Here is a 22,864-nt window from a genome sequence, read left to right on the forward strand (position 1 = left end):
CCTTCTGAAAGTATTCCTTCTCAAACAGAACATCCGTGGCCATAATCGTTGATAGATACAATGGTCACCCAAAAACCCGTTTGTCTCATTTTTCCTTGGGTTAGACATTTACAATAACTTTTCACAAAAACACAAAACGATCACAGACAAATTTATTGAAATTTGGACACGACGACGTCTGTCCCGACATCTAGCTATTAATAAAATTGCACCTTGTAGTACCGCAAGCCTATTACCTTCCTACAATGATGTTCCTGTAGTACAGCTTATCGTCTTAACAAATTAACATTGCGATGCTTTCATTTGAGTTGATTCAGCAGTCAAGCATTACCCAGAGAACGTGACAAAAATTCCGTCTAACGTAACCAGCCGTCGACAGGAACACAATGTTTGTCCAGCTTCAGGTGACCAGCAGAAATTTTTAACTTCAGGTAATTTAATTAGTAACTCAGTTCTTTAAAGCAACGTGTATTAGCTGCAGCAGTTTAGTTTCAGTGTAGATGCGTCGCGCACTCTTCGCTGATTGCCTGTCGTTTTGTGTCCGTAGTTCCACAACGGAGTTTTCCGTTCTGCAGTTATTTCGAAAGTTAGCTCGCTTAGACGCCCCCTATACTGAGCTGACTTTATTGTCAGGTTATTTCTCTCCATCCTGTTATTTCTCTCCATCCTGTACATAATCATCTGCAGCAGCTAGCTTTAAGGTAGTTATCACAACTTTTCTACTGGATGGTTATAATTAAATTGCAACTACTCACAGAGACCCAATGTGGCCTGTAATCATTGTGTGGTAGCGAAACTTGGCTGATTCTCTGCTGTGTTAATGCAGAACCGACTGACTTTAGAAGAAAATTAACTCCAATTTCGCAACCAGGTGCAAATCTGGTGCTGTGAATGCAAGAAGCAGGTGTAGTGATGTTTCCATATGTAATGGATTAGGAATAAGATGAGAGCAAAATAGATGAAACAAGTGAGAAAGGCATAATTTTAATGTTATTATTAAAAGTCGCTTATGCAGTTGGTTTAGTATGAGCACCTGAGACGTCGATGAGATGTTACACAGCGCCAGATTTGCGCTTGGTGGCCAAAATTGGATCTAATCTTTTTCCAGCGTAAATCGGCTCCATATTAACGCATGAGTATATCAAGTTTCACTGCCGTACGATAATAACAGCTGTAGCTGAGTATCTGTGTAATTATACGCAATAGGTAGTAAGCCAGCAGCCATACCTCGCAGATCGCGAGAGTGTGCTTGTCGACGGCCGCAACAGTGAGAGGACATTGGCGCACGCTGTTGCTCGCTGGGCAGACGCATTACAGAGCTGGGTCAGCGCTAGACATTTGAGTTGAAGTTCAGTTCTGATGTGTCAGATGATTACCTGCATTGCCAGTGGTTTGTTCGGTAATTACAGGTATGGCACTGAGTCGGAATGCAGCTATTTACATTCGCAGCGTCCTCTATGCCGTGCCCATCCCACCCTCAGCGGTCATTAACGTGCCTCCAATAGCACATTCAACACTGCAAATGAGCATTTGAATGGCAGTATTCTCACGAAAGTACATCGCCTCCCAATGCAAGCTGCAGATAAACAGAGGGGACAACATATGCAAGGCAAGCAATCACTAATCACAAACTTTTATACCTAATCTGCAAATCTAATTCTCTAGGACACAAGTAATTAAAAATCCAAACAGAACTTCATGAAACAATGATTCTGCTCGAAGTTACATTAGCATAATTTTCCTCTGACTGTATACACTAGAACTCGGCAACGTTCAATAGCCAGGCAGTTTATTTTTACACCTCCTAGTACACTACTAGCCATTAAAATTGCTACACCAAGAAGAAATCCAGATGATTAACGGGTATTCATTAGACAAATATATTACACGAGAACTGACATGTGATTACATTTTCACGCAGTTTGGGTGCATAGATCCTGAGAAATCAGTACCCAGAACAACCACCTCTGGCCGTAATAACGGCCTTGATACGCCTGGGCATTGAGTCAAACAGAGCTTGGATGGCGTGCACAGGTACAGCTGCCCATGCAGCTTCAACACGATACCACAGTTCATCAAGAGTAGTGACTGGCGTATTGTGACGAACCAGTAGCTCCGCCACCATTGACCAGACGTTTTCAATTGGTGAGACATCTGGAGAATGTGCTGACCAGGGCAGCAGTCAAACATTTTCTGTATCCAGAAAGGCCTGTACAGGACGTGCAACATGCGGTCGTGCATTATCCTGCTGAAATATAGGGTTTCACATGGATAGAATGAAGGGTAGAGCCACGGGTCGTAACACATCTGAAATGTAATGTCCACTGTTCAAAGTGCCGTCAATGCGAACAAGAGACGTGTAACCAATGGCACCCCATACCATCACGCAGGGTGATACGCCAGTATGCAGATGACGAATACACGCTTCCAATGTGCGTTCACCGCGATGTCGCCAAACACGGATGTGCCCATCATGATGCTGTAAACAGAACCTGGATTCCTCCGAGAAAATGACGTTTTGCCATTCATGCACCCAGGTTCCTCTTTGAGTACACCATCGCAGGCACTTCTGTCTGTGATGCAGCGTCAAGGGTAACCACAGCCATGGTCTCCGAGCTGATAGTCCATGCTGCTCCAAACGTCGTCGAGCTGTTCGTGCAGATGGTTGTTGTCTTGCAAACGTCCCCATCTGTTGACTCAGGGATCGAGACGTGGCTGCACGATCCGTTACAGCAATGTAGATAAGATGCCTGTCATCTCGACTGCTAGTGATACGAGGCCGTTGGGATCCAGCTCGGCGTTCCGTATTACGCTCCTGAACCCACCGCTTCCATATTCTGCTAACAGTCATTGGATCTCGACCAACGCGAGCAGCAACGTCGCGATACGATAAACCGCAGTCGCGATAGGCTACAATCCGACCTTTATCAAGTTCGGAAACACGATAGTACGCATTTCTTCTTCGTACACGAGGCATCACAATAACGTTTCACCAGGCAACGCCGGTCATCTGCTGTTTGTGTATGAGAAATCGATTTGAAACTTTCCTCATGTCAGTTCCTTGTAGGTGTCACCACCGGCGCCTACCTTGTGCAAATGCTTTGAAAAGCTAGTCATTTGCATATCACAGCATCTTCTTCCTGTCGGTTAAATTTCTCGTCTGTAGCACGTCATCTTCGTGGTGTGGAAATTTTAATGGCCAGTAGTATATTATAAAACAACTGTAAAGCAATTGACCAATATTTTTTCAAAGCACATTACAAAAAATTCAGTGGAAGTTACCAGTTTTCCAGTGTCATTGACCACGTTCATAGTGTACATTGAATCGGCACACCATTTATCAGAATTATTGACAGAACTAATTACAAAGAACATCATTGTAAGGAATGTGAATCTTTGTGAAAGAATTATGTGGCGAGACGGATCTCGAACCAGAACGGCTTTTTTTTCTCCGTATTACTGTCAGTTGAGCAAACTGGGCTCACCTGATAGAACGAACCAATTTGGTAACTAATTTAAGGTTACGACAGTAACATTACCGTGTCTTTGGAGATCTTTGGATTATGTTTAGTGTGCTGAAGCTAGCTTATGGAGTGGAGTAACGTTTTGTTTGATGTGAGGAAAGTAGCCTGACTGCTAAGTAAATGAGAAGTAGGAAAGCCGATGTTCCTAGAAGAAAGTGTTACAGTGAAAGAAAAAGTTTTGATTTAAATGCTGTCTTCTGTATGTGATCAAGACACACTTTGGCGAAGAAGTAGCCGTGGGAGAACAAACTGAAATATTAATGTTTAAAGGTGGTGTTGAAGAGACTAGCCATACGTGCCGAAACGAGTAGTAATTAGAGTAGCGAACAACGCGGCTGATCCGAGGAGTTCAATGAAATGTGAAGAGAAAGAGGGAATAGATTTGCATAGTGCCAACCGCAGCAATCGCAGGACCGCCTGGTACCTACTAACGTCACCAAAGTCTGGAAGGCTGTAACGGAACTACGTGAGAAATGTGATGAACTCTATAACCAAATGGAAACTGCTAGAAATGAAATCTCCAAGATCAATAATAGATAGAAGAAGCCGTACAGGAATGCATTAAAAAGGGATTACAGGCGAAGTCGCAAAGCGAACAGAACGGAAGGATACTCGTAGAGTGTCGCGGTTCTCTGTTAAACGACACAAAAAAGTTTATCCGAAAGGTTCGAGACACCCTGTCGAAGTTTTGACCGACTCCGTAGGAGGCTGGTCTACCAGGTGGATTGAAAAGCAAAACATCAATTCTCTATGAAGGAAGCACGTGGGTATAATTAGGAAAGATGGCGATAAAGAAACTTGTACGTTGCTTTGAGGCCGGCGCCGTTCTGTTAGACGTCCCAAAATTTTAGGAGACCACTCTTTACAATTGCTTCTTGTTCTTAATGTTTGTTTTATGCACGCAACAGTTGTAAACAGAAAGTGTTACACTCTTTAATGAATACCACAACGTCATGAAGGCAATTTCTGTATTTTTCTGGTCTTAAAGTACTTCTTCAAGAATCACTAATACAACCGATCTAGAAAGTCTTGTAGGATTCACTGAAGGAAATACATTTTATTCGTTTCAATGATCAAGTTATGTATCTCTTTTTAAACGTCATGAAGGCTTCTTCTGAATTTTTCTGGTGTTAAATCCGCATTTGCTTCGGTAATGAGGCATGTTTCGAATAACCAAGAAGAGAAGTATGGGATGTAAAAAAAAACTGCTTTCATAGTCGAGCATTTCGCTTAATAAGTACTGAAAAAACTGATGTTCGCTCTATCTTCTCTTTCTGACAATGCTAAGAACATATTTTGCTATCTTTGGTCAGTTTCTAATCTTTCTAATCTTTCCTTTCCAAAGCGGTCACGCAGAGAGTTTTTCGAGTAAGATCGATGGCCTGCCGGAGTGGCCGAGCGGTTCTAGGCGCTACAGTCTGGAACCGCGCGGCCGCTACGGTCGCAGGTTCGGATCCTGCCTCGGGCACGGATCTGTGTGATGTCCTTAGGTTAGTTAGGTTTAAGTAGTTGTAAGTTCTAGGGGACTGATGACCACAGCAGTTAAGTCCCATAGTGCTCAGAGCCATTTGAACCATTTGAACCAAGATCGATGAGAAATATTAAGTCAAATGAAAGAAACAAGCCCATTACAGTAAAAGTAAGAAGCGCAGCAAACTTAATGTATGTAAAATAGAAGTTCGCCTGAAGGAATCCACTTACGAATGAAATTTGATTGCTTTAGAATTTGGACTTTAATCAGGATGACTAGTACACCTATAAATCACGCAGACTAGCGTTTTTGGTGAACAAACTTCCACCAAAGCAATATATATGGGCCAACAACTTGGTGTATGTTAACTTTATGACATCATGACAGCTCCCCTTATTGTACGACCATGGAAGGAGGCTAATGGAAGGCACAGTCGTATGGCGTATCCATGAGGGAGCGACCGGAAAATGCTAGACAGATTTTGAGGCGGCATTCTATGAAGAATATTGGTCGGAAGTGAGACAGATTGAAATAAGTCTGACCTTAGTAAGTGGACCAAAATGCCGGAGAGAGAATGTAGGCGAGGAAAGAAAGATAAAAACAAGAACAAAATGGGCAATCAGGGCAAAACAAAAAGATCCGTGACTCTCTCAAGAACATCAAATGTATGCTGAAGAATAAAATACGCAACGTAGTTTACAGCGCGAAAAGGAACGGATGAAAGAAGAAAAGGACAAACCGCGAGGCTCAAGACGCAGAGATAACACCACAAACATAGCATTGTTTGACAAAAAAAAAAAAAAAAAAAAAAAAAAAAAAGAAGGATTTTTAAGAGCGAGTGTATTAATGTTAAAAGTGATGTTTTCAATGAAAAGGAATTAGGAATGTAGCAATGGTAGCTAAAAAAAATTGTATTGCGTGAGAGGAAATGCAGTTTTTCCGGCGCAGAGCATGACTTTCCCTTGAAGTAGCGAGCTGAACCACGCCGGATGTTCCCTCGGCGCGGATAAGTTTGCTTCCCACCCTTGTAGCAATTGTGGCACATCCGAACAGGATGGCCGGCCGAAGTGGCCGTGCGGTTAAAGGCGCTGCAGCCTGGAACCGCAAGACCGCTACGGTCGCAGGTTCGAATCCTGCCTCGGGCATGGATGTTTGTGATGTCCTTAGGTTAGTTAGGTTTAACTAGTTCTAAGTTCTAGGGGACTAATGACCTCAGCAGTTGAGTCCCATAGTGCTCAGAGCCATTTGAACCGAACAGGATGAATGGGTAACCTTACGACCTCTTTATCTATAGAGTACCGCTTATTTCGATGCAGCTGCAGTAGACAATGCTGTTAATGAGTTTACAGAATGCGACATCGATCTGTGTGTTTAATAAGCATGATTACGCTGAAGTGAAAACATTCACGCTCAGGCAGCAGAAATTGCAGGTAACCCGCAGAAACTCCTAATTAATTTCGTGATGAGCTCTACTCGAGTATAATTAAGAACTACGACCTTCAAAAACTGCAGCTTCCATTAAGCCAAAACGGTGCCATAGTACGCCGTAGAATTTTCGATTTTAAACCAATGCCACCAGAAAGGCCGTGTCTATAAAAACGGAAAAGTAACACTATTCAAAGTCCAAGTCTTTTAATAAGCTTTCCTATGAAATCGATGTCGTTTGGTAAAGAAGCACACGCGGTGGAAATAGAACACTTAAAACAACAAAGAAAAACATCCAAACAATGTATAGTGCAATGCGCTGTATGTCACCAGATCTTCGTTGACCTCTACCAGAATGGCTCTGAGCACTATGGGACTTAACATCTATGGTCATCAGTCCCCTAGAACTTAGAACTACTTAAACCTAACTAACCTAAGGACATCACACAACACCCAGCCATCACGAGGCAGAGAAAATCCCTGACCCCGCCGGGAATCGAACCCGGGAACCCGGGCGTGGGAAGCGAGAACGCTACCGCACGACCACGAGATGCGACCTCTACCAGAAGATGGTGTGTTTTAATGCCAGAAATGATTAATGTGACTGCTTCAACTGTAAAGGAAGAAAAGTTGTGTTTGATTTTTATTAATGAAAAACATTGATCCAGAGTTATTAATTTTCAGCACAATGAACATTTCATTAAATAATATTCAATAAGAAATACGCAGGAAAATAAACTTATAAAATTTGCAAAACAACGCAACTACGGTGCACTAAGGGCAATAGATGACAGGCGTGAATTAAAACTGTGCAGATGTGTGTCGGAGCGTAGACGTGCTATGACGCTACAACGCAGTCCTTGCTATGAATTTTTTTGCTTACTTAACAAATGGTTCAAATGGCTCTGAGCACTATGGGACTTAACATCTTAGGTCATCAGTCCCCTAGAACTTAGAACTACTTAAACCTAACTAACCTAAAGACATCACACACATCCATGCCCGAGACAGGATTCGAACCTGCGACCGTAGCAGTCCCGCCGTTCCGGACTGCAGCGCCTAGAACAGCAAGACCGCCGCGGCCGGCGCTTACTTAACAAATGAAACTGCTTGTATACGATGTATTGTCTAGTGTAAATATGTATTGTAAATACTATGTTTAAATTGTGTAATATTTAACACTGTCAAGTCAGGGCATATTTAGTTAACATTGAAGTCAGAGCGCTGGGCGCGGGAGCGCGCCAGCGGGTAGTAGTAGCAGTAACGCCGTGCTCGGACTAAGACCTACAGTCGAGTGCTCTTAGCCCTAGCTGTGTTACATCTAACAGCTGGTGTGTGGATCTATGTACGACGGGAAAGTAATGGTCGGCAAATCTGGAAGCATGGCCGGACAAGTTATTATGGATTAATAGGGATACTGCTGAAGAAACGATGACTTAAATGTGAAGCGCACTGTGGGCCCAAGCCGCAACAGCAAAAGCCCGCTGCCACATTGTGTCGCTGCCGTGGACTTCCATCGATCCATCGACAACGAGGGAAGTAAGATCTACATAATTTTCGTAGGATTAAATTGTAGAAGGCTTGCCAGTGACTGTGCTTTACTCTGAAGTTGAACAATTAATAACAAGCACTTTATAATCGACGTGTTACAGTTACATTCCACCCGACAATAACGCCAAGCAGGTTCCTTCCGATCCTTGCCTTATTGAACCGAGTGTGTCACACCATTATCAAGAGATAATATGTTACTTATCAAATTATTTGCATAGACGGTGAACAGTAAATTTCATCCTGGTTATCGTAGTTAATTGTTGCACTTAATAAGCTTACGCCAACAGTAGTAACATAATAATAGACTGAAGTATTAAATTTGATTATTAATATATATTTCAATGCATATTCAGCTGAAGTTAATTCAAGGATATTTCATGAAACTGTAAAGCTTATTCCACCTGACAATCCCCCAATTAATGATTATTATCAGTCGCCGGCCGGAGTGACCGTGCGGTTCTAGGCGCTACAGCCTGGAGCCGATCGACTCCTACGGTCGCAGGTTCGAATCCTGCCTCGGGCATGGATGTGTGTGATGTCCTTAGGCTAGTTAGGTTCAATTAGTTCTAAGTTCTAGGCGACTGATGACCTCAGAAGTTGGGTCGCATAGTGCTCAGAGACATTATTATCAGTCAAAACACAGTCAATCAATTATTGGCAATATATTTCATTGTCAGTAGATTAAACTGCACCTAATTTTAAAGACAGAATGACAGTCCATTATTCAAAATCTGGATAGATTACGTAAACGTTCCCGTTCCATCTGCTGCGCTACAAACAGGTAAACTTCATTTCTGACATAATTATTCACGTACCTAACAGTACTGTCGCTCGTCAGTTGAGCTGTCGACCGATTTTTTTATTGCCTTTACAACCTAATCATTTCTTTCGGCAAAATTTCCACTGGCAAAATTTATTTACAAATTATTTCCATTATTTCATTTACCGATCGTTATTGAATGAAATTACTCATTCAATAACGATCAAGTTATAACGTCTCCTGTTTCCCGCGGAATAATCATTATTTACTTCGGGTTCGGATGCCTTATCCCGACGCGGGTCAAAATTCATAATTCACGGTCATTGTCAACTTGTAATTTCGCAAATCCCGGGATGCTGGGGCGGGTGGGTGGGGGGGGGGGGGGGGGGGTGTTGAGCAACTGACCGCCCAGATGAACCAAGAGGCTACTTACAGTATTAGCTCAACAACCGCTGTGCGAACGTTGTTGCGTGTGGGCTTCTGCAGTAGGTGCCTAGTTGATACACCCATGCTGAATGCTGTTCATCTGCAACAAAGGCTGGAATTTGAAGGGAAATGTCGTAAATACACGTCCACTGAGTGGCGACAGGTAGCGTTTTCGGATCAGTAACGTTTCATGCTCGATAGGCCAGATGGCTGTCGGCAGGTACGGCGTGCAACATCTGAAAGGAGACACCCTGCAAACAGTTGTTGGTGTGTCCAGGTCAGAGAGAGGGGCGTTATGGTTTAGGGATTGTCTTCGTGGAATTCACTGGGTGATCTCGTCAGTCTGGAAGGGAAAAGGGATAAGTATTACCATATCCGTGGGGACCATGTCCACCCAAAGATACAGTCTATGTTTTCCTCAGCACGATGGCATCTACTAGTGGGAATATGCAAAGTGTCGCACTGCTCACAGTGTATGAGCGTGATTTGAAAAGCACCAAGGTGAGTTTACCATACTGCTCCGGATTTGAACCCAGTCAGTAATCTGTAGGGCCATCTCGATTGGGCTGTACGCGCCACGGGCCGCGAAATCTAGCACGGTTGTCCTTGGTACTGGTGCCAGCATGGCCCCACATCCCTGTCGGTACCTGTCAGAACGTTACTGACTCTCTTCCCCCACGTCTTGTAGCAGTCCGCTTGCGAAGAATGGTTATTCACAGTTTTGGCAGGTGGTCACATTAATTTGACTGGGCAGTGTATTTCACACGTACCACCAAAAACTGGGTGTAGTAATTTCCTTCTGTTTCTTCAAACGTTTTCGCCGGTCCAGTTTCGGGCATAACCGACCGTCATTTGCACTTCGGCATACGTAATCAGTAGGTATTAAAATGAATCAGTTACGTCACTTCTTTTTGTACCCGTTACGTCCAGCTTCTTGTAAGTTGGTACGAGAAACAACCCGCTACAAAATGATCGGACAGTGCACCCAAGCAAGCACCCCAGAGTGAGCAATCCATAGCATTGGGTTACTTGAGTGGCATACTTTTCGACAACGTCTAGTGGCAGACCGAGCCCGGTAGACGGATTTATTTGGTGACAGGTCTCTTAGAATGTGACTTGTCACCAAAATCGGAATACTTGTGTGTTGAAAAATAAAGACTATCTTGAACTGCCTTTTAAGACGGATTGAAACAATGACCAACCCTGCTTACTAAAGCTCATGAATTTTGAATGTAAGGACGAACACTGCTAACAAATACTGACGAACTTTATGTACTAGGCAATATGAGTGGTCACCTTACCTTTCGCCTCGGTAACGGAGCTGGCCCCCTTGCTGCTGGAGCTGGAGGTGGAGTCGGCCTTGTGAAGCGACGCGGCGTGGCAGCCGCCCCCGCCGCCGCCCCCGCCACCCCCGCCGCCGCCGCAGCCGGGGCCGGGCCCCGTGGGCGGCGGATGCAGCACGGGCAGCAGGTCGAGCGCGGGCGCCACGTCCGGCAGCTCGGATAGGCACGTCGTCGCCTGGCAACACAGCACACAGCGCTCTGCTCACCACGCTGCCTGCTTCACTGCCAAGCCATTCCAGAAACTCTCCAAACTTTTACAACAATCACGATTTGGCGTAATCGATGGAAGTCACTTTATTAGAACTACTATTTTCAAATACATAACAGGTCGCACTAAGGAAACAAACGGCATTAATTACAAGAGGTGCAGCTAATCATAAAAAATATTTGGTCAGAGGAACATCTGCAGCTGAGGAACATATTTATAGAACAAAATATGACTAAGATGCTAGTAATTTTATAAATTTATTTCACGACACGTTTCTAAGCGTAAAGCTTTATCTTCAGGTGCCACCAAATACAATGAAGAAAAAAAATTGGCTCTGAGCACTATGGGACTTAACTTCTGAGGTCATCAGTCCCCTAGAACTTAGAATTACTTAAACCTAACTAACCTAAGGACAGCACACACATCCATTCCCGAGGCAGGATTCGAACCTGCGACTGTAGTGGTCGATTGGTGCCAGACTGTAGCGCCTAGAACCGCTCCGCCACCCCGGCCGGCTACACTGAAGAGCCAAAGATATTGGTACACCTGCTTAATCTCTTGTATAGCCCCGCGAGCACGCAAAAGTGCCGCTACACGACTTGGCATGGACTCCACCAATGTCTGAAGTAATGCTGGAGGAAACTGACACCATGAATCCTGCAGGGTTATCAATAAATCCGTACGAGTACAAAGGGGGTGAAGATCTGCTCTGAACAGCACGTTGCAAGGCATCCCAGATATGCTCAATTATGTTCTTTTCTGGGGAGTCTGGTGGACAGCGGAGGTGTTTACATCCAGAAGAGTGTTCCTGGAGCCACTCTGTAGCAATTCTGAACGTTTGGGGTGTCGCATTGTCCTGCTGGAACTGCCCAAGTCCGTCGGAATGCACAATGGTCATGAATGGATGCGAGGAGGTCAGAAAGGATGCTTACGTACGTGTCACCTGCCAGAGTCGTATGTAGACGTACCAGTGGTCCCATATTCCAACAGCACAAGCCCCACGCCACTATAGAGCCTTTACCAGCTTGAACAATCACCTGTTGACGTGCAGGCTCCATGGATTCCTGAGGTTGTCTCCATTACACGTACACGTCCATCCGCTCGATACAATTTGAAACGATATTCATCCGACCAGACGACATGTTTCCAGTCATCAACAGTCCAATGTCGTAGACGGACCCAGGAGAGGCGTAAAGCTTTGTGTGTCGTGCAGTCATCAAGGGTACACGAGTGGGCTTCTGTTCCGAAAGTCCATATCAATGATGTTTTCGTTGAATGTTTCACACGCTGACACCTGTTGATGGCCCAGCATTGAAATCTGCAGCAATTTGCGGAAGCTGTCACGTTCAACGATTCTCTTCAGTCGTCGTTGGCCCCGTTCTTGTAGGCTCTTTTTCCGGCCGCAGCTATGTTGGTGATTTTATGTTTTACCGGATTTCTTATATTCACGGCACACTCGTGAAATGGTCGTGCGGTAGAATCCCCATTTCATCGCTACTCCGGAGATGCTTTGTCCCACCGCTCGTGCGCCGGCTATAACACCACGTTCAAACTCACTTAAATCTTGATCACCTGCCATTGTAGCAGCAGTAACCGATCTAACAATTGCACTAGACACTTGTCGCCTTATATAGGCGTTGCCGACCGTAGCGCCGTATTCTGGATGTTTACGTATATCTGTATCTGAATACGCATCCTTATACCAGTTTCTTTGGCGCTTCAGTGTCATTATGAAAGCATACATTTGTGGCGGATCTTGGATCTTCCGTGTCATGCTGTCCATCCGGCTGCTGTAGCTGTTTTTTTTTTTTTTTTTTTTTTTTTTTTTTACGTGGTTCTAATTCCCAACGACCGACTGTCCTGACCGCTACACGTTTACACGTTTATGGTTTCATAAATATTTGGAGACACTTAAAGATAAAGCTTTAAGCTTCGAAATCCGTCGTGGAATAAATTTGGGAAATTACTAGCAACTGAAGTAGATCTTTATTCTATAAGGATCTTATCATGCTCAATTTTTGTAGATCATTACAACAATATGTGCAGCCTCAGAGAACTTTAAATGCACGTCATCGTTCCTCAGCTTTAGTCTTTCATTTTTCTTCACTCAGGTTCTTACGCACGATTTTCTTAAACCCCTACCTATTCTTCATAGTTACTAAATTGTCATCCTAGCTTGCCTCTGCTTCTGGGTATGCCTTGCAATACAATCTTTGATTTCAGAATGTCTGTCTGACCTCCAAGTTATCCAGCATCTACAGGACTTTTTCTTGTATACCTCCTCCTCTTCTGATTTTTGAACAGCATGTTCGCTATCACAAGCTAAGTTTCATTGCAAAACTCAATTATTCTTTTTGCTCTCTCTTACTCTCCATAACTATGCCTTCTTGTACCTTCGTCCTACTACTCCACTGCAATCCAAATGATAAGATTACTGTCTCTATTTCCGTACTGCATTATCCGTTCAGTATTCTCATACACATTCTCCCTCTCTTCATTTTCTGCTTGTGATATCGACATATAAACCTGAAGTACTGCTATTGTTGTTGTTTGTTTGCTGTTTATTCTGATGAGAATATTCGTATCTCTGCCCTACTTATCTATTGTTAACGAGTCCTGCTCCCGTTATACTGTTTTCAGCAGCTGTTGATAGTGACCTATAATCAGCTTACTATAATGAATACTACAGTAAGCAGCTCAGTTGAAGAGGAATAGACATCTCTAAAAAGCGCAATCACGGAAGTTAGCTTGGACACACATATGCGCAATACTTTAACTGCCTCAAAGCCTTGGGTGATAGAAGAAACATTTCAGTTGGTCGAAGAAAAAAGGGAGTACATAAATATTCGGCGAAGACATGAAAACAGACATGTTAGCCACATAAATCAAAGCAGTCGTTTACTCAGGGGCTCTATAAACAAACTCTCATACTCAGGGAAGGAGCGTAGGGCAGCAGATGCGGAAATACTGCATCGCAGTTCTAGGCCAGATTCAAGGAGGTAGTTTGCCACTGCCTTCCTCAAACTTGTTATGAGGTACGCAGCGTTTACATGTGACATCGTCATGTTTGTGATGAGTGCGTCTACAGCGTAGTGTTTGGATTGTCTTGTTATACATGAGGGGAAGGGAGATTGTGAAACCTGATTACGACATATAGCCTACACATCTCAAACAAGGGAACCACCATGCCCCACGTTCCCATCCAAAAACAACAATTTCACATTCCCTCACTTCATGAGACACTACGGAGAGGTTTGTAATTTAAACTAGGACTCTGATGCAAGGACTGGTGATAGGAACTTCAACCGGTGATAAGGAACTTCTTGGAACACCCCTCCTCTCCGTACCATCAAATACACGCTGTGAAAATTTTCCACCACAAGGACTTTAACCGGCTTACCTCAGCGACAAGCATCTTCGTGCAGGCATGCGTTAGCAACATCATTTATGGAGGAGAGGAAGTCGTGAGGTAATTAAATGAACAGCAACCGAAAGAAAGCCGAAGTGAAATGACTGCAGGAAAAATGTGAAGGTATCGTAAACGGTAGAGTTGTCATTAGAATTGCTTTAGCATTCAGAGAAGAAAATACAGTCAGGGAAGCTAACATTAAAAGTACAATGGCAAATCCACTGTTTAACGTAGAAGAGAGAGCGGGTAAGTGGAAAGAGTACTCTTACAGCCTCTAAGCGGAGAAAGACCGGTCTGATGACGTATTAGAACAAGAAATAATAGTCGAGTTGGATACTTAGTGGATCCAGTATTAGAGTCAGTGTTTAACCTAACTCTGGAAGGCCTGCCACCAAATAAGGCAGAAGGTATATGTAACTTTCCTTCAGAATTTCTAAAACCATTGGGGGAAGCGACGAACAAAGGATTATTAAAGTTTGCGTGCAGAACATGTCAGACACATACCAACAGGCCTTCGGGAAGATATCGTCTACATAATCTCGAAGATAGCAAGGGCACTTAAGTGAGAGAGCTATGACAGTTACTTTAATATCTTATGGAGCCGTGTTGTTGAAACTAATAATATATAGAGAAGAGTGGAAAACAATATGAGATTTGTGTGTCAGATAACAGTTTGACATTTGGAAGGGGAAAAGCACCGAAGAGACGGTCCGTACATGATAATGAAAGCACAACTAAAGGAAGAAATCGAGTCACTTTCGTAGGATTTGTTGTACTACCAAAATCTTGATACAGTGTCAAATGGTGCAAGATGTTCGAAATTCTAACAAAAATTAGAGTAAGTTGTTGGGCAAGACGGTAATACACATGTTCAAAAAACAAGAGGCAGCAACTAGAAAGACAGATAAAGATCAAAGTCTAGGATTAAAAACTATGTAAGACAGGGATCGAGTTATCGCCACTATCGTCTAGTCCATACATTGAAGATGCAGTACCGAAAAGAAAGGTTAGTAATGGGATTAAAGTTAAGGGTAAAAAATACCCGATACAGGATGGAATTTTTATTGTTCTAATGAGTACAAAATAGAGATGGAGAGTAAAGATGTGAAACATGAAAGTAACGAGGAGTATGATAATTTAAATCAGGATAAATTAAACGTTAAAATTGGTGACCGCTTGGCAGGAGAAGTACTGAATGCAGCTGCACTGGAAGGAAAATAACACCTGACTGACGAAGCAAAGAAGGCATAAAGACCAAATTCGCACAGACAAAGACTGCATTCCTGTTCGGGTGAAGTCTCGTCATACCCAATTCAGACCTCTTACGTGACTGAATAGTAAGGGTTGATAAATTAGAACACTTTATTAAAACTCACTCACCTTGCTACAACTAAAGCGCGGCCACGCCAGAAGCAGAGATAGAACGAGGTATTTTGCAAGTTGGTCAGGCCTTCGCACATTACAACAAACAACAACGCGCCGATGGAGAGAGAGAGAGTGAGAGGAGGGGGGGGGGGGGGGGGGGGGGAGCGAGCGGACGAGCATGGGATTTGTTTCATAAGAACCAGTGTCAGAAAACAGAAGCAGCAGTTAGGAGCCTGTTAAGCGAATATAGCAAACTAAAAAGGACTTGTGTGGTCATAACGATCCACACGTCACGTCATAGTCTCACACTAGCTCCCTTTAAATACTCGAGCTCTACGGCTCTAAAGGAGTTGATCATTGGAATCTATATCGTTCGCAGTAATAGCACTCCATTCCAAGATTACGATATCTTAGCGAATCTATGTTCTAGATACTCCAGAACAGTCTACGAATCAACCTAAAATATACCTTAGATGACGGTCTTCTCCTGATGAGCTCCATACCGTTCGCCATCTACCGTTGCTGATAGAGAAGCTAACTGTCTTCTGTGAACATCATACCGCGGAGTGCTGGCAGTACCGAAGCTCAACGTGGAATCTGGCATCAGGGCCACGTGGGTCCACGTTCCTGTTCAACACTTAGGCGCCTCCAGGTGCTGAAACCTACCTGACCAGAAGGTAAGAGATCGACCGACCATACGACATCCGACAATACTACGTCGTGTATGGGTAATCAAAGGTCAACATAGGATTTCGAGTGGGATCGAACACACTCTAGCAGCTGCTACGAGAGATCGTTTGTGCTGGATAGTAGCTGCGCCGGCAGCGCACCGCGGCGCGAGGTCGTTCACTCTTCGCCTGGGCCTACAGACGAGGAGCTGACTCGGCGGACGTCAGTGGGGAATCCAGTATGCAGCTGAATGAGGCATCGACTACAAGGCCGGTGTCAAACATGACGACTGTAAACATGGTTAATAAATAAGTGAACTTTGACAATGTTTTCAGAGACGCATTACAACTATCTAATTACTATCATGACTTCATGCAGAGGTAACTCCGCTCGGCCCCTCTGTAGACCTTAATTTGACAAAAAACAATTTTCGGAATGTACGTTTGGAGCGCAGTATTGTCTGGAAGTGAACCACTGACTGTGACAAGACCGGAAACAGAGATTCGAAGTGTCTGAAACGTGGGGCTGTTGATGGATGTTCAACTGAGAAGATAAAAAAAAACAAGAGCTTCTCTGCAGAAATATTGAGGAGAAAACATCTGAAGAACGCTGAAAAGAGGAAGAGACACCATGGAAGGATGTGTGTTGAAACATCAGTGAATAGCTGTCCGCCCCCGGTAGCTGAGTGGTCAGCACGGCAGACTGTCAATCCAAAGGGCCCGGGCTCGATTCCCGGCTAGGTCGGAGATTTTCTCCGCTCAGGGACTGGGTGTTGTGTTGTCCTAATCATCATCATTTCATCCCCATCGACGCGCAAGTCGCCGAAGTGGCGTCAAATCGAAAGACTTGCACCAGACGAACGGTCTACGCGACGGGAGGCCATCGCCACACGACGTTTCATTTTTTCAGTGAATAGCTTCTATGTTTCTAGAGGGAACTGTAGAGGTTAAAAACTGCAGGGTAAAGAACAGATTGAAATATATCTAAATCTAGCTATACCTTATATACTAATAATAAATCTGAAAAATCGGTCTGTTTGAACATGCTACTCCCGAAAACTACTGGACGGAATTTCATGGAGTTTCCGTATATAACTTGAGGGTAGTTTAGGGCAAAACATACGATTTACTTCATCAAAACAGAAACGAGAAAAAATATCGTAATTTGAATTTTCATCTAAAATCGTCTGCTACGCTTGGCAGTTTGGATGTTTGATCACCATGGTATATTACATCAAATTGTTAATTTGGTAGTACACTGAACAAACATTAGATTGCATTTTTTAACTCAGTAACGGATGTTTTTTTTCGGCATTTACACCACGGAGAGCATCAACCGCCCCCGCCTCATTTTTACGAATACAAACTAACAGTGAATTTGCTTGGCTAGCATACATGGATTTACGGATTTCACTTTGAGTATTAAAAACTTAATGACATTGCTTTGCTTCTTTCGATAGTTTTACTTATATTCTTTGCTAGGAATAAGAAATTTATTAAGGTTGTTCTGTGATTTGGGTGTCTGCTTATTACACTTTAATTCGTCTTGTTCCGAATAAAAATGCCTAGAAAATGGTCGTGTATTTCTGAATATACCAGAACAGCTAAATGACTATACGGTATTAATTAATCCAATGTAGATCATGAGGCGAGGCATGTTGTGATTTGAGAGTATTAGACTTAAACTCACTATTTGGAAACTCAGACTGAAAGCAGGGTGCGACGTAACTCTTATGGAATATGTCATGCAGTATCTCGCTCCTCTGAACCTTTCACTCACAGAAGGTTAAAAGTTACTTCTCTCGCACATAACAACATCGAAGCGCAAATTTTGATTGCAAATGGCGTTTCCAAGCGAGTTTTTACACCCCGATTCCTGATTATCTCTAAAAATTGACTATTTCAACTTAAAAGTGTATGATTCCCAAATAGCTTCTGTTTCGCCATGACCATAAACAGAGCACATTGACAGAAGGTGCGTTTTGCAATAATGGACCTTAGTGTCAGCGCCCTTTCACACGGCCAACCCCACACGGCCCTCTCCCACGTGTTCGTGAAGCAAACAAGCTCTTTGTTCATGTCTCCCATTATACTACTTCAACTTAGCTTAATACGCCAAAAATAAATTCCATACGTACGACGTCTCGGGCACAGCTATAAATATCTACCGGGGAAACGCCGTATTTCTCAGCTAGTTCAACAAATAGTTGAGGACGTAGGTTGTGAGAGCTACCTTGAAACGAAGAGGCTAGCACAAGACAGGAATTCGTGGTGGACCGCATGTACGTAGTCAAAAGTCCGATGACTCAAGAGTAAATTCTAGATTATCGTTGTGCATTAATTGCATTGGAATTATAGAGTATAAGAAAGTACCTGGTTTATACTCTCTAAGACACTAAAAAGACGCATCACGAAAGGTTTACCCGAATGAGTCGGACATCTGTAGATGTGACCTATCACAATTTAAGAAAAACTGGATGATTTATTCAAGAGAAAGAGTTCCACAAACCGAGTATGAAAATATCGCGTTGGTGTACCTCTGGTTCTTATGCAAGTAGCTATTCGGCATGGCACTGATTGATGAAGTTTATGGTTGTCCTCCTAACGGATATCGTGTCAGATGCTGTCCAACTGGTGCGTTAGATCGTCATACTCGTACATCCCGAGATGACTGAAGGGACCTGTCCATAATGCTCCAAATGTTGTCAATTGGCGAGAGCTCCAGCGACATTTCTGGCCAAGATATGGTTTTGGTAAGCACGAAGATAAGATGTAAAAAACATCTCCGTGTGTGGCGGGTGCATTACCTTACTGACATTTAAGCCCAGTATGTCTTCCCGTGAGGGGGAACAGAACGGCTCATAGAATACCGTGACGTGCCGCCTTGCATCGGTGCAGGTGGTTTCTGCTATAAAATGAAATGGCAACCCAGGCCTTCACTCACAGCTGTCGGACGTATGGAGCGCGACATTTAGATTGGTACCCCACAGCTGTTCAGGGCAACTCCAGACACGCCTTTGCTGGTCATCGGGGCTCATTTCGAAGCCGACAACTGTACTCCATTCAGTGAGGTTCCAGGCTGGATTCTTAACTCTTCTGGCGGGAAGGGTATATTTGCAGTCATTATAGCCCGTCGCAATTAAAATATAGAAAACCGAAATACCTGCTTTCAACCAATTATTCTTTCTCCATATCATATAACGGGAAGTATTCCAGGTCGTGACTGTAAATTATAGGGTCCGCATCGCTACGTCCTATCTTTCACCGAAACGTCTTTCTCTTATCCATTTCTTTATTGGAAGCATGAAAAATAATGTTGTGAAAGATGATATCTAAATACTTAACTATAAATAAAGGTTTAATCCTTTTAGGTACCCGGAGAATGTAACATTTACTATGTGTCACAAATATTGTTAAAACTGTTACAGTGAATATTGAGCTCCCACAGGTTGTCAAAGAAGTAAAGAAACACGCTCGGCCAGCGTAGATTTAGCAATACCTAGTCGCCTACTGAACTCAGAGCGTCCCACGAAGACGTTACCCTCACAGACTTACTGTAAATGGTTAGAGCGGTACTCTTCTTGCTATAGTTTACCACTCTTCAAGTGTATCAGTTATTATTTAAGGAAAACGGAATTGGACATCGGCATAGAGAATTGTCAGGTACTGTGCTCCATTGTGTGAAGTTTACAAGATAATATGCTCCACCTGCCTCCATTGTAGATTGCACGTGTATAAGACAAACATAATGTATTGTTTCAGATGCATGTTGTTCTGTGTTCAGATAGCAACAACAAAATTCAATGAACTGACTGTAATCCCGATGCAGACACGGCGCACATCTTGAAAGTCAAGTCTTTGCCTTGTCTTGCTCCAATGAAACTGCAAGCACGGGTCCAGATCAGTCAGAAGACAGAGTTTTCGGTAAGTAGAAGAGACAGAAATAACAGCAAAAAAGGGCTGCTATGTAATGTCAGCGTTCAGAGGCAGACAAGACAATATGTAGAACGGCTGTCGCAATAACCAACACACAACTTAACTGGGCGAAAAGATGAACATTGATGAGCTGCCTGATCTAGATGAACTGAAAGAGTGTACGAGCATTCCATTGAGGAAGTCCATCCAGAGACACTGAAGACTGTACCAACATGGTCAAAGCCAGAAATAGTCTCCCCGCTTAATGCTGCAAATTGCATTACACATCATGTTAACGTGTGGGATATCTCAATACTCGTAAAGCCCTAAATCCTCATCTGATATACAGTATTTTCACAATCCATCCACCTTTATCCAGTACCCTTAGATTGTAGTCTAGAAAGCGATCTTATTTATTATCTCCCTAATACTTGCTGTGCTGTTCGTAATGAATGCAGATATTTATTGCAGTTTTATTGCTGTTGAGGCGCTCGTAAATTTTTACTGCCCATAAATCCATGACATTCTTCATCCTATTTTATACCACACTTCGCAGACGCTGATTAATAAAATCAGCATATCCTCGACTACCACGCTTTTATAGGTAATTAACCCTCAGGATAAAATATTTCATCGAACCCAAATGTTTAATATCTAGTCAAATATGTGGACATGCTGATGTTACAGAGAAGTACTACTTCTCAAATACATATCTCTATTGTTACCACTTTGATTTAGGTGGTGGTGGTGACCAAAACAGGCTAAATTTTACAAGAAGCACTGTTATATTTGTGCTCTACATAGAACATTTGCTGCAAAAGACCTTTCACAAATGTTCATCCCAGCATGTACTCCCATAAAGAGCGCAAGAACGTAATTTCTGTATCATACCTGACACTCTCTTGAGGTCTGATCGCCATCGTATGCCTTCTGCAAATAATTTTACTAGAAAAATCAGTAACACCCGTTATATATTAGAATTCATGTAAATTATTTTTCAGGCTATAGTAAACAAATGTAACAGGTACTTCTTATTGCAAACAGGTTTTTTACAACCGCAGTTACCCGTCGGAACCCAAATATTAAAAAGTGAAATTTCAAATGTGACGCAATTTTATTTTTTCTGTTAAGGGGTGCTGTAAAGCCAGAACTCGTTTACTGATGAGGCGACTACTGTTCATACATAAGACAAAAAATTATTTTACGTTCAAACAGTGATACAAAAGTACATGTGACTTGCTCGTGAGACTGCAGTAACCAAAAACAGCACATACCTTAAAACTGTAAGAGGTTCAAATCTTTTTCTTCACTGAATGAGCATGCATTCCGTTATTTGCTTCCCTTTCTTAAGTTTGCTGTAACATACTGCTATGCAATTCTTTTGCTTGCTTTTGATGAAGTGCAATTTCTCTTTAATGAAAAGCAACTAAATCTGACAAGCTGAAAAGCGGTTCACAATTCATTTTAAGGAAATCACGTTTGGTCTTACGTCCTTGAAGTAATGTGTATGGCAAAGACAGTATTCGTTGAAATTCGTAAACCGGAGTGAAATATGAAATGTGCGTACGTGCTGTTTTGCGCTATAACAACAAAATAGATCTAACAATTAAAGCTAACTAATGTTTTATGTGCATCCAATTTATTATTTAACACTGAACATTCAGAGCACATTAATAATTCGTAATGGCTCTGAAACGTAATTAAATTATTCGTTTCCTGTTCTGTATCTCGTTGTAGTTCACGAAGCTCTTGTTAATCAAAGTAACTTGAGTAAATAAAATTATTATCTCCTTAAAGAGTTACGTTATTCAAGAAGGAGATTTTTTTAAGTCCGTAGAAGGCACCGCTGTATAAAATGCAGTGTGAGAACCAACCATGCTGTATTTCTGTGAGAGAAAAGTAGACATGGAACGATGATTCATGTTGTCGAGAATTTTGAGTTGCTCTTCAATGGCTTTTATGGGACGTAAATTAGAGTATCATACTGTACGTCCGACGATAACTATGTTGTATTATTGTGAGTAGCTTGCATTGGTTCAAGTTTCAATAAAAACTAACTGTCTCAAATGTCACATGCGTATCCACATTCACCTTGTTTGTTGATATCGGCTTCATTTTCCGATACTGTACAGCGTTAATAAGGAAAACTGATGTAATTTCTTGCACTTCGTGATGTTATTAAATGATCCATAAATTCCCTCACAAGTTTTAATTATGAAATTCTTGCTGCTTTGCGGCGAACACTCGGTAGCACTCGTCGACACCGGTGCTGCCGTTACATAAAACTGAACTGCGCTAATTTCTGCTGCAGTCCTGCCAAGGAAATTTTCACTTGTTTTCCTTTGTTGCACAAACGTTTTAAAATGTCACTTCATCTGAAATAAAATGTTGATAGATAAATTTTTCAATTTCTTCAAATAAATATGCAGTGCGGACGACAACTCACTTTTTCAAACTTCGCAAAAACATCACATGATTTTACTACCCTTGCTAAAAGTTGTCCATGTTGTATATTAACACAATAACAACATAAACTGTATATTTTTCACAAATTTCACAAATGTGAATATGAAGACAATTACATGTTCTGGTGGATGTTAACCAGGGTTCTGCTTATTTACGATTGTTGTTTAAATCATACGTCTTAGAACCATCAAGCAAAGCGGAAAGCAATGGCACGGAGAATAAATTGCGCCACGACACTGGGGGGCAAATGTTACCGATGGTCGGTTCCAACTCTCCCAAAGGCAATAACTTTGGATACTTAAAGGTTGTCATCATTTCGTAGCTCGGTGGTTT

Source organism: Schistocerca serialis, chromosome 4, assembly GCF_023864345.2.
Source record: "Schistocerca serialis cubense isolate TAMUIC-IGC-003099 chromosome 4, iqSchSeri2.2, whole genome shotgun sequence".
Lineage (NCBI taxonomy): Eukaryota > Metazoa > Arthropoda > Insecta > Orthoptera > Acrididae > Schistocerca > Schistocerca serialis.